General features: G+C 31.1%; 12 non-coding genes across 12 annotated transcripts; all 12 read right to left on the bottom strand.

Moving 5' to 3' along the window:
* Positions 1-1077: 1077 nt before the first annotated feature.
* TRNAR-UCU lies at positions 1078-1149 on the bottom strand. The gene has a single exon. It is a non-coding gene; the product is annotated as a tRNA-Arg (tRNA).
* Positions 1150-1916: 767 nt separating this feature from the next.
* Positions 1917-1988, bottom strand: TRNAK-UUU. The gene has a single exon. It is a non-coding gene; the product is annotated as a tRNA-Lys (tRNA).
* Positions 1989-2760: 772 nt separating this feature from the next.
* TRNAK-UUU lies at positions 2761-2832 on the bottom strand. The gene has a single exon. It is a non-coding gene; the product is annotated as a tRNA-Lys (tRNA).
* A 777-nt stretch (positions 2833-3609) lies between these two features.
* TRNAK-UUU lies at positions 3610-3681 on the bottom strand. The gene has a single exon. It is a non-coding gene; the product is annotated as a tRNA-Lys (tRNA).
* Positions 3682-4537: 856 nt separating this feature from the next.
* Positions 4538-4609, bottom strand: TRNAK-UUU. Its single transcript has one exon. It is a non-coding gene; the product is annotated as a tRNA-Lys (tRNA).
* Positions 4610-5430: 821 nt separating this feature from the next.
* TRNAK-UUU lies at positions 5431-5502 on the bottom strand. The gene has a single exon. It is a non-coding gene; the product is annotated as a tRNA-Lys (tRNA).
* A 981-nt stretch (positions 5503-6483) lies between these two features.
* On the bottom strand, positions 6484-6555 carry TRNAK-UUU. Its single transcript has one exon. It is a non-coding gene; the product is annotated as a tRNA-Lys (tRNA).
* Positions 6556-7337: 782 nt separating this feature from the next.
* Positions 7338-7409, bottom strand: TRNAK-UUU. Its single transcript has one exon. It is a non-coding gene; the product is annotated as a tRNA-Lys (tRNA).
* Positions 7410-8669: 1260 nt separating this feature from the next.
* On the bottom strand, positions 8670-8741 carry TRNAK-UUU. The gene has a single exon. It is a non-coding gene; the product is annotated as a tRNA-Lys (tRNA).
* Positions 8742-9507: 766 nt separating this feature from the next.
* Positions 9508-9579, bottom strand: TRNAK-UUU. The gene has a single exon. It is a non-coding gene; the product is annotated as a tRNA-Lys (tRNA).
* Positions 9580-10014: 435 nt separating this feature from the next.
* On the bottom strand, positions 10015-10086 carry TRNAK-UUU. The gene has a single exon. It is a non-coding gene; the product is annotated as a tRNA-Lys (tRNA).
* A 1599-nt stretch (positions 10087-11685) lies between these two features.
* On the bottom strand, positions 11686-11757 carry TRNAK-UUU. The gene has a single exon. It is a non-coding gene; the product is annotated as a tRNA-Lys (tRNA).
* Positions 11758-12595: the final 838 nt, after the last annotated feature.

The raw sequence follows: 12595 nt of genomic DNA, 5'->3' as shown, positions 1-12595 counted from the left end.
TATATCACTTAAAGCAACACATGTAGAGATATAACAATACTAAACCTACCACCATCTGTGGGTATTGAACCCACGACCACGTGGTTAAAATCCACGCGTGTGGGTATTGAACCCACGACCACGTGGTTAAAATCCACGCGCTCTACCACTGAGCTAAGATGGCCACCTACAAGGTCATTTAAAGCTTTTTTTTTTTGAAGAAAACAACACAATTACAGATTTATTACTTAAGACATGGTAATATCCGCTGACCACGTGACTAATAGCCAAGCGCTCTACCACTGAACTTCTTACCACAACCATGATAATATTTTCTTTTATTCATACAATTATTCATGAATTTCTTTTATTCACATTTTTAGTTTGCTTTCATTTGAAATAGTTACATTTTTTGTTACTTTTAATATCATTAAAAATATAATAGGTTTAAATTTCATTTGTAATTCTTCGTTGCAATTTTACACTTTCTTTAATTCTTACCATTTTACATGAATTTTCTTTTATTCACATTTTTTTGTTTTTTTTTTTTACATTTGATATTTTCATAACATTTTTTTATCTCCTTTAAGGATGAAAATAGTGCAAGTAGTTTTTAAACTTCATAAATCATAGCAATATCTACCTAGCACAATTTGCAAATTAAGAAATACCTATTGCAAGTTCAAAATGAAGTGTTTTAACACAAACGAGAGTGAAATTAAATTCTTTGGAGGGATAATTCGCACATCTTGTTTTAATAAAGTTACACTAGTACAAATACGTCAGCGAGTTGTGCGCACTACCACCAAAATAAGATGCCCAGCTAGGGAATTGAACCAATAACCACAGGGTTTAAACCGACCAATAACCGAATTGAACCAATAACCACAGGGTTTAAACCGACCAATAACCACAGGGTTTAAACCACACGCGGGTTTAAACCGACCAATAACCACAGGGTTTAAACCACACGCTCTACCACTCCGACCAATAACCACAGGGTTTAAACCACACGCTCTACCACTAACGGGGTAAAAAGCCAATTATAGTATATCACTTAAAGCAACACATGTAGAGATACAACAATACTAAACCTACCACCATCTGTGGGTATTGAACCCACGACCACGTGGTTAGAAGCCACGCGCTCTACCACTGAGGTAAGATGGCCACCTACAAGGTCATTTAAAGCTTTTTTTTTTGAAGAAAACAACACAATTACAGATTTATTACTTAAGACATGGTAATATCCGCTGACCATGTGACTAATAGCCAAGCGCTCTACCACTGAACTTCTTACCACGGCCATGATAATATTTTCTTTTATTCATACAATTATTCATGAATTTCTTTTATTCACATTTTTAGTTTGCTTTCATTTGAAATAGTTACATTTTTTGTTACTTTTAATATCATTAAAAATATAATAGGTTTAAATTTCATTTGTAATTCTTCGTTGCAATTTTACACTTTCTTTAATTCTTACCATTTTACATGAATTTTCTTTTATTCACATTTTTTGTTTTTTTTTTTTTTTACATTTGATATTTTCATAACATTTTTTTATCTCCTTTATGGATGAAAACAGTGCAAGTAATTTTTAAACTTCATAAATCATAGCAATATCAACCTAGCACAATTTGCAAATTAAGAAATACCTATTATTGCAAGTACAAAATGAAGTGTTTTGACACAAACGAGAGTGAAATTAAATTCTTTGGAGGGATAATTCGCACATCTTGTTTTAATAAAGTTACACTAGTACAAATACGTCAGCAAGTTGTGCGCACTACCACCAAAATAAGATGCCCAGCTAGGGAATTGAACCAATAACCACAGGGTTTAAACCACACGCTCTACCACTAACGGGGTAAAAAGCCAATTATAATATATCACTTAAAGCAACACATGTAGAGATATAACAATACTAAACCTACCACCATCTGTGGGTATTGAACCCACGACCACGTGGTTAAAAGCCACGCGCTCTACCACTGAGCTAAGATGGCCACCTACAAGGTCATTTAAAGCTTTTTTTTTGAAGAAAACAACACAATTACAGATTTATTACTTAAGACATGGTAATATCCGCTGACCATGTGACTAATAGCCAAGCGCTCTACCACTGAACTTCTTACCACGGCCATGATAATATTTTCTTTTATTCATACAATTATTCATGAATTTCTTTTATTCACATTTTTAGTTTGCTTTCATTTGAAATAGTTACATTTTTTGTTACTTTTAATATCATTAAAAATATAATAGGTTTAAATTTCATTTGTGATTCTTCGTTGCAATTTTACACTTTCTTTAATTCTTACCATTTTACATGAATTTTCTTTTATTCACATTTTTTTGTTTTTTTTTTTTTACATTTGATATTTTCATAACATTTTTTTATCTTTTTTAAGGATGAAAATAGTGCAAGTAGTTTTTAAACTTCATAAATCATAGCAATATCTACCTAGCACAATTTGCAAATTAAGAAATACCTATTGCAAGTTCAAAATGAAGTGTTTTGACACAAACGAAAGTGAAATTAAATTCTTTGGAGGGATAATTCGCACATCTTGTTTTAATAAAGTTACACTAGTACAAATACGCAACGCCAATTCAGCAAGTTGTGCGCACTACCACCAAAATAAGATGCCCAGCTAGGGAATTGAACCAATAACCACAGGGTTTAAGCCACATGCTCTACCACTAACGGGGTAGAAATCCAATTATAATATATCACTTAAAGCAACACATGTAGAGATATAACAATACTAAACCTACCACCATCTGTGGGTATTGAACCCACGACCACGTGGTTAAAAGCCACGCGCTCTACCACTGAGCTAAGATGGCCACCTACAAGGTCATTTAAAGCTTTTTTTTTGAAGAAAACAACACAATTACAGATTTATTACTTAAGACATGGTAATATCCGCTGACCATGTGACTAATAGCCAAGCGCTCTACCACTGAACTTCTTACCACGGCCATGATAATATTTTCTTTTATTCATACAATTATTCATGAATTTCTTTTATTCACATTTTTAGTTTGCTTTCATTTGAAATAGTTACATTTTTTGTTACTTTTAATATCATTAAAAATATAATAGGTTTAAATTTCATTTGTAATTCTTCGTTGCAATTTTACACTTTCTTTAATTCTTACCATTTTACATGAATTTCTTTTATTCACATTTTTTGTTTTTTTTTTTTTAATTTGATATTTTCATAACATTTTTTTATCTCCTTTAAGGATGAAAACAGTGCAAGTAATTTTTAAACTTCATAAATCATAGCAATATCTACCTAGCACAATTTGCAAATTAAGAAATACCTATTGCAAGTTCAAAATGAAGTGTTTTGACACAATAACCATTGCGAGAGTGAAATTAAATTCTTTGGAGGGATAATTCGCACATCTTGTTTTAATAAAGTTACACTAGTACAAATACGCAACGCCAATTCAGCAAGTAGTGCGCACTACTACCAAAATAAGATGCCCAGCTAGGGAATTGAACCAATAACCACAGGGTTTAAACCACACGCTCTACCACTAACGGGGTAAAAAGCCAATTATAGTATATCACTTAAAGCAACACATGTAGAGATATAACAATACTAAACCTACCACCATCTGTGGGTATTGAACCCACGACCACGTGGTTAAAAGCCACGCGCTCTACCACTGAGCTAAGATGGCCACCTACAAGGTCATTTAAAGCTTTTTTTTTTGAAGAAAACAACACAATTACAGATTTATTACTTAAGACATGGTAATATCCGCTGACCATGTGACTAATAGCCAAGCGCTCTACCACTGAACTTCTTACCACGGCCATGATAATATTTTCTTTTATTCATACAATTATTCATGAATTTCTTTTATTCACATTTTTAGTTTGCTTTCATTTGAAATAGTTACATTTTTTGTTACTTTTAATATCATTAAAAATATAATAGGTTTAAATTTCATTTGTAATTCTTCGTTGCAATTTTACACTTTCTTTAATTCTTACCATTTTACATGAATTTTCTTTTATTCACATTTTTTTGTTTTTTTTTTTTTTACATTTGATATTTTCATAACATTTTTTTATCTCCTTTAAGGATGAAAATAGTGCAAATAGTTTTTAAACTTCATAAATCATAGCAATATCTACCTAGCACAATTTGCAAATTAAGAAATACCTATTGCAAGTTCAAAATGAAGTGTTTTGACACAATAACCATTGCGAGAGTGAAATTAAATTCTTTGGACGGATAATTCGCACATCTTGTTTTAATAAAGTTACACTAGTACAAATACGTCAGCAAGTTGTGCGCACTACCACCAAAATAAGATGCCCAGCTAGGGTATTGAACCAATAACCACAGGGTGTAAACCACACGCTCTACCACTAACGGGGTAAAAAGCCAATTATAGTATATCACCTAAAGCAACACATGTAGAGATATAACAATACTAAACCTACCATAAAGCAACACATGTAGAGATATAACAATACTAAACCTACCACCATCCAACACATGTAGAGATATAACAATACTAAACCTACCACCATCTGTGGGTATTGAACCCACGACCACGTGGTTAAAAGCCACGCGCTCTACCACTGAGATAAGATGGCCACCTACAAGGTCATTTAAAGCTTTTTTTTTGAAGAAAACAACACAATTACAGATTTATTACTTAAGACATGATAATATCCCCCGATAATGTGACTAAAAGCCAAGCGCTCTACCACTGAACTTCTTACCACAACCACGATAATATTTTCTTTTATTCACATTTTTAGTTTGCTTTCATTTGAAATAGTTACATTTTTTGTTACTTTTAATATCATTAAAAATATTATAGGTTTAAATTTCATTTGTAATTCTTCGTTGCAATTTTACACTTTCTTTAATTCTTACCATTTTACATGAATTTGTTTTATTCACATTTTTATTTTTTTTTGTTTTTTTACATTTGATATTTTCATAACATTTTTTTATATCCTTTATGGATGAAAACAGTGCAAGTAATTTTTAAACTTCATAAATCATAGCAATATCAACCTAGCACAATTTGCATATTAAGAAATACCTATTATTGCAAGTTCAAAATGAAGTGTTTTGACACAAACGAAAGTGAAATTAAATTCTTTGGAGGGATAATTCGCACATCTTGTTTTAATAAAGTTACACTTGTACAAAACAATTCAGCAAGTTGTGCGCACTACCACCAAAATAAGATGCCCAGCTAGGGAATTGAACCAATAACCACAGGTTTAAGCTACATGCTCTACCACTAACGGGGTAGAAAACCAATTATAATATATCACTTAAAGCAACACATGTAGAGGTATAACAATACTAAACCTACCACCATCTGTGGGTATTGAACCTATAACAATACTAAACCTACCACCATCTGTGGGTATTGAACCCATAACAATACTAAACCTACCACCATCTGTGGGTATTGAACCCACGACCACGTGGTTAAAAGCCACGCGCTCTACCACTGAGCTAAGATGGCCACCTATAAGGTCATTTAAAGCTCTTTTTTATTATGAAAACAACACAATTACAGATTTATTACTTAAGACATGTTATGAAAACAACACAATTACAGATTTATTACTTAAGACATGGTATGAAAACAACACAATTACAGATTTATTACTTAAGACATGGTAAGAAAACAACACAATTACAGATTTATTACTTAAGACATGGTAATAAAACAACACAATTACAGATTTATTACTTAAGACATGGTAATATCCGCTGACAATTACAGATTTATTACTTAAGACATGGTAATATCCGCTGACCATGTGACTAATAGCCAAGCGCTCTACCACTGAACTTCTTACCACAACCATGATTATATTTCCTTTTATTTATACAATTATTCATGAATTTCTTTAATTCACATTTTTAGTTTGCTTTCATTTGAAATAGTTACATTTTTTGTTACTTTTAATATCATTAAAAATATAATAGGTTTAAATTTCATTTGTAATTCTTCGTTGCAATTTTACACTTTCTTTAATTCTTACCATTTTACATGAATTTCTTTTATTCACATTTTTTGTTATTTTTTTTTTACATTTGACATTTTCATAACATTTTTTTATCTCTTTTAAGGATGAAAACAGTGCAAGTAGTTTTTAAACTTCATAAATCATAGCAATATCTACCTAGCACAATTTGCAAATTAAGAAATACCTATTGCAAGTTCAAAATGAAGTGTTTTGACACAAACGAAAGTGAAATTAAATTCTTTGGAGGGATAATTCGCACATCTTGTTTTAATAAAGTTACACTAGTACAAATACGCAACGCCAATTCAGCAAGTTGTGCGCACTACCACCAAAATAAGATGCCCAGCTAGGGAATTGAACCAATAACCACAGGGTTTAAGCCACACGCTCTACCACTAACGGGGTAGAAAGCCAATTATAATATATCACTTAAAGCAACACATGTAGAGATATAACAATACTAAACCTACCACCATCTGTGGGTATGGAACCCACGACCACGTGGTTAAAAGCCACGCGCTCTACCACTGAGCTAAGATGGCCACCTACAAGGTCATTTAAAGCTTTTGTTTTTGAAGAAAACAACACAATTACAGATTTATTACTTAAGACATGATAATATCCCCCGACAATGTGACTAAAAGCCAAGCGCTCTACAACTGAACTTCTTACCACAACCACGATAATATTTTCTTTTATTCATACAATTATTCATGAATTTCTTTTATTCACATTTTTAGTTTGCTTTCATTTGAAATAGTTACATTTGTTGATACTTTTAATATCATTAAAAATATAATAGGTTTAAATTTCATTTGTAATTCTTCGTTGCAATGTTACACTTTCTTTAATTCTTACCATTTTACATGAATTTTCTTCTATTCACATTTTTAGTTTTTTTGTTTTTTTTACATTTGATATTTTCATAACATTTTTTTATATCCTTTATGGATGAAAACAGTGCAAGTAATTTTTAAACTTCATAAATCATAGCAATATCAACCTAGCACAATTTGCAAATTAAGAAATACCTATTATTGCAAGTACAAAATGAAGTGTTTTGACACAAACGAGAGTGAAATTAAATTCTTTGGAGGGATAATTCGCACATCTTGTTTTAATAAAGTTACACTAGTACAAATACGTCAGCAAGTTGTGCGCACTACCACCAAAATAAGATGCCCAGCTAGGGAATTGAACTAAGGGAATTGAACCAATAACCACAGGGTTTAAACCACACGCTCTACCACTAACGGGGTAAAAAGCCAATTATAGTATATCACTTAAAGCAACACATGTAGAGATATAACAATACTAAACCTACCACCATCTGTGGGTATTGAACCCACGACCACGTGGTTAAAAGCCACGCGCTCTACCATTGAGCTAAGATGGCCACCTATAAGGTCATTTAAATCTCTTTTTTTTTTATGAAAACAACACAATTACAGATTTATTACTTAAGACATGGTAATATCCGCTGACCATGTGACTAATAGCCAAGCGCTCTACCACTGAACTTCTTACCACAACCATGATAATATTTCCTTTTATTCATACAATTATTCATGAATTTCTTTTATTCACATTTTTAGTTTGCTGTCATTTGAAATAGTTACATTTTTTGTTACTTTTAATATCATTAAAAATATAATAGGTTTAAATTTCATTTGTAATTCTTCGTTGCAATGTTACACTTTCTTTAATTCTTACCATTTTACATGAATTTCTTTTATTCACATTTTTAGTTTGCTGTCATTTGAAATAGTTACATTTTTTGTTACTTTTAATATCATTAAAAATATAATAGGTTTAAATTTCATTTGTAATTCTTCGTTGCAATGTTACACTTTCTTTAATTCTTACCATTTTACATGAATTTCTTTTATTCACATTTTTAGTTTGCTGTCATTTGAAATAGTTACATTTTTTGTTACTTTTAATATCATTAAAAATATAATAGGTTTAAATTTCATTTGTAATTCTTCGTTGCAATGTTACACTTTCTTTAATTCTTACCATTTTACATGAATTTCTTTTATTCACATTTTTAGTTTGCTGTCATTTGAAATAGTTACATTTTTTGTTACTTTTAATATCATTAAAAATATAATAGGTTTAAATTTCATTTGTAATTCTTCGTTGCAATGTTACACTTTCTTTAATTCTTACCATTTTACATGAATTTCTTTTATTCCCATTTTTTGTTATTTTTTTTTTTACATTTGACATTTTCATAACATTTTTTTATCTCCTTTAAGGATGAAAACAGTGCAAGTAATTTTTAAACTTCATAAATCATAGCAATATCTACCTAGCACAATTTGCACATTAAGAAATACCTATTATTGCAAGTACAAAATGAAGTGTTTTGACACAAACGAAAGTGAAATTAAATTCTTTGGAGGGATAATTCGCACATCTTGTTTTAATAAAGTTACACTAGTACAAATACGCAACGCCAATGCAGCAAGTTGTGCGCACTACCACCAAAATAAGATGCCCAGCTAGGGAATTGAACCAATAACCACAGGGTTTAAACCGACCAATAACCACAGGGTTTAAACCACACGCTCTACCACTAACGGGGTAAAAAGCCAATTATAGTATATCACTTAAAGCAACACATGTAGAGATATAACCATACTAAACCTACCACCATCTGTGGGTATTGAACCCACGACCACGTGGTTAAAAGCCACGCGCTCTACCATTGAGCTAAGATGGCCACCTATAAGGTCATTTAAATCTCTTTTTTTTTTATGAAAACAACACAATTACAGATTTATTACTTAAGACATGATAATATCCCCCGACAATGTGACTAAAAGCCAAGCGCTCTACCACTGAACTTCTTACCACAACCACGATAATATTTTCTTTTATTCATACAATTATTCATGAATTTCTTTTATTCACATTTTTAGTTTGCTTTCATTTGAAATAGTTACATTTTTTGTTACTTTTAATATCATTAAAAATATAATAGGTTTAAATTTCATTTGTAATTCTTCGTTGCAATTTTACACTTTCTTTAATTCTTACCATTTTACATGAATTTGTTTTATTCACATTTTATTTTTTTTGTTTTTTTACATTTGATATTTTCATAACATTTTTTTATATCCTTTATGGATGAAAACAGTGCAAGTAATTTTTAAACTTCATAAATCATAGCAATATCAACCTAGCACAATTTGCAAATTAAGAAATACCTATTATTGCAAGTACAAAATGAAGTGTTTTGACACAAACGAAAGTGAAATTAAATTCTTTGGAGGGATAATTCGCACATCTTGTTTTAATAAAGTTACACTAGTACAAATACGTCAGCAAGTTGTGCGCACTACCACCAAAATAAGATGCCCAGCTAGGGAATTGAACCAATAACCACAGGGTTTAAACCACACGCTCTACCACTAACGGGGTAAAAAGCCAATTATAGTATATCACTTAAAGCAACACATGTAGAGATATAACAATACTAAACCTACCACCATCTGTGGGTATTGAACCCACGACCACGTGGTTAAAAGCCACGCGCTCTACCATTGAGCTAAGATGGCCACCTATAAGGTCATTTAAATCTCTTTTTTTTTATGAAAACAACACAATTACAGATTTATTACTTANCCTTTATGGATGAAAACAGTGCAAGTAATTTTTAAACTTCATAAATCATAGCAATATCAACCTAGCACAATTTGCATATTAAGAAATACCTATTATTGCAAGTTCAAAATGAAGTGTTTTGACATAAACGAAAGTGAAATTAAATTCTTTGGAGGGATAATTCGCACATCTTGTTTTAATAAAGTTACACTTGTACAAAACAATTCAGCAAGTTGTGCGCACTACCACCAAAATAAGATGCCCAGCTAGGGAATTGAACCAATAACCACAGGTTTAAGCTACATGCTCTACCACTAACTGGGTAGAAAGCCAATTATAATATATCACCTAAAGCAACACATGTAGAGATATAACAATACTAAACCTACCACCATCTGTGGGTATTGAACCCACGACCACGTGGTTAAAAGCCACGCGCTCTACCGCTGAGCTAAGATGGCCACCTACAAGGTCATTTAAAGCTTTTTTTTTAATGAAAAGAACACAATTACAGATTTATTACTTAAGACATGGTAATATCCGCTGACCATGTGACTAATAGCCAAGCGCTCTACCATTGAACTTCTTACCACAACCATGATAATATTTTCTTTTATTCATACAATTATTCATGAATTTCTTTTAATCACATTTTTAGTTTGCTTTCATTTGAAACAGTTACATTTTTTGTTACTTTTAATATCATTAAAAATATACTAGGTTTAAATTTCATTTGTAATTCTTCGTTGCAATTTTACACTTTCTTTAATTCTTACCATTTTACATGAATTTCTTTTATTCACATTTTTTGTTATTTTTTTTTTTTACATTTGACATTTTCATAACATTTTTTTATCTCCTTTAAGGATGAAAACAGTGCAAGTAATTTTTAAACTTCATAAATCATAGCAATATCTACCTAGCACAATTTGGAAATTAAGAAATACCTATTGCAAGTTCAAAATGAAGTGTTTTGACACAAACGAAAGTGAAATTAAATTCTTTGGAGGGATAATCCGCACATCTTATTTTAATAAAGTTACACTAGTACAAATACGCAACGCCAATTCAGTAAGTTGTGCGCACTACCACCAAAATAAGATGCCCAATTGAACCAATAACCACAGTGTTTAAGCCACACGCTCTACCACTAACGGGGTAGAAAGCCAATTATAATATATCACTTAAAGCACCACATGTAGAGATATAGCAATACTAAACCTACCACCATCCGTGGGTATTGAACCCACGACCACGTGGCTAAAAGCCACGCGCTTTACCACTGAGCTAAGATGGCCACCTACAAGGTCATTTAAAGCTTTTTTTTTGATGAAAACAACACAATTACAGATTTATTACTTAAGACATGGTAATATCCGCTGACCATGTGACTAATAGCCAAGCGCTCTACCATTGAACTTCTTACCACAACCATGATAATATTTTCTTTTATTCATACAATTATTCATGAATTTCTTTTATTCACATTTTTAGTTTGCTTTCATTTGAAATAGTTACATTTTTTGTTACTTTTAATATCATTAAAAATATAATAGGTTTAAATTTCATTTGTAATTCTTCGTTGCAATTTTACACTTTCTTTAATTCTTACCATTTTACATGAATTTCTTTTATTCACATTTTTTGTTTTTTTTTTTTTTTTACATTTGATATTTTCATAACATTTTTTTTTCTCCTTTAAGGATGAAAACAGTGCAAGTAGATTTTAAACTTCATAAATCATAGCAATATTTACCTAGCACAATTTGCAAATTAAGAAATACCTATTGCAAGTTCAAAATGAAGTGTTTTGACACAAACGAAAGTGAAATTAAATTCTTTGGAGGGATAATTCGCACATCTTGTTTTAATAAAGTTACACTTGTACAAAACAATTCAGCAAGTTGTGCGCACTACCACCAAAATAAGATGCCCAGCTAGGGAATTGAACCAATAACCACAGGTTTAAGCTACATGCTCTACCACTAACGGGGTAGAAAGCCAATTATAATATATCACTTAAAGCAACACATGTAGAGATATAACAATACTAAACCTACCACCATCTGTGGGTATTGAACCCACGACCACGTGGTTAAAAGCCACGCACTCTACCGCTGAGCTAAGATGGCCACCTACAAGGTCATTTAAAGCTTTTTTTTTTATGAAAACAACACAATTACAGATTTATTACTTAAGACATGGTAATATCCGCTGACCATGTGACTAATAGCCAAGCGCTCTACCATTGAACTTCTTACCACAACCATGATAATATTTTCTTTTATTCATACAATTATTCATGAATTTCTTTTAATCACATTTTTAGTTTGCTTTCATTTGAAATAGTTACATTTTTTGTTACTTTTAATATCATTAAAAATATACTAGGTTTAAATTTCATTTGTAATTCTTCGTTGCAATTTTACACTTTCTTTAATTCTTACCATTTTACATGAATTTCTTTTATTCACATTTTTAGTTTTTTTTTTTTACATTTGATATTTTAATAACATTTTTTTATCTCCTTTAAGGATGAAAACAGTGCAAGATAACATTTTTTTATCTCCTTTAAGGATGAAAACAGTGCAAGTTAACATTTTTTTATCTCCTTTAAGGATGAAAACAGTGCAAGTAATTTTTTTTTTATCTCCTTTAAGGATGAAAACAGTGCAAGTAATTTTTAAACTTCATACTTTAAGGATGAAAACAGTGCAAGTAATTTTTAAACTTCATAAATCATAGCAATATCTACCTAGCACAATTTGCAAATTAAGAAATACCTATTGCAATTTCAATATGAAGTGTTTTGACACAAGCGAAAGTGAAATTAAATTCTTTGGAGGGATAATCCGCACATCTTGTTTTAATAAAGTTACACTAGTACAAATACGCAACGCCAATTCAGCAAGTTGTGCGCACTACCACCAAAATAAGATGCCCAGCTAGGGAATTGAACCAATAACCACA

The sequence above is a fragment of the Ipomoea triloba genome, chromosome 13 (genome assembly GCF_003576645.1).
Source record: "Ipomoea triloba cultivar NCNSP0323 chromosome 13, ASM357664v1".
Taxonomy (NCBI): domain Eukaryota; kingdom Viridiplantae; phylum Streptophyta; class Magnoliopsida; order Solanales; family Convolvulaceae; genus Ipomoea; species Ipomoea triloba.
This window is presented reverse-complemented; position numbering and strand designations above follow the sequence as displayed.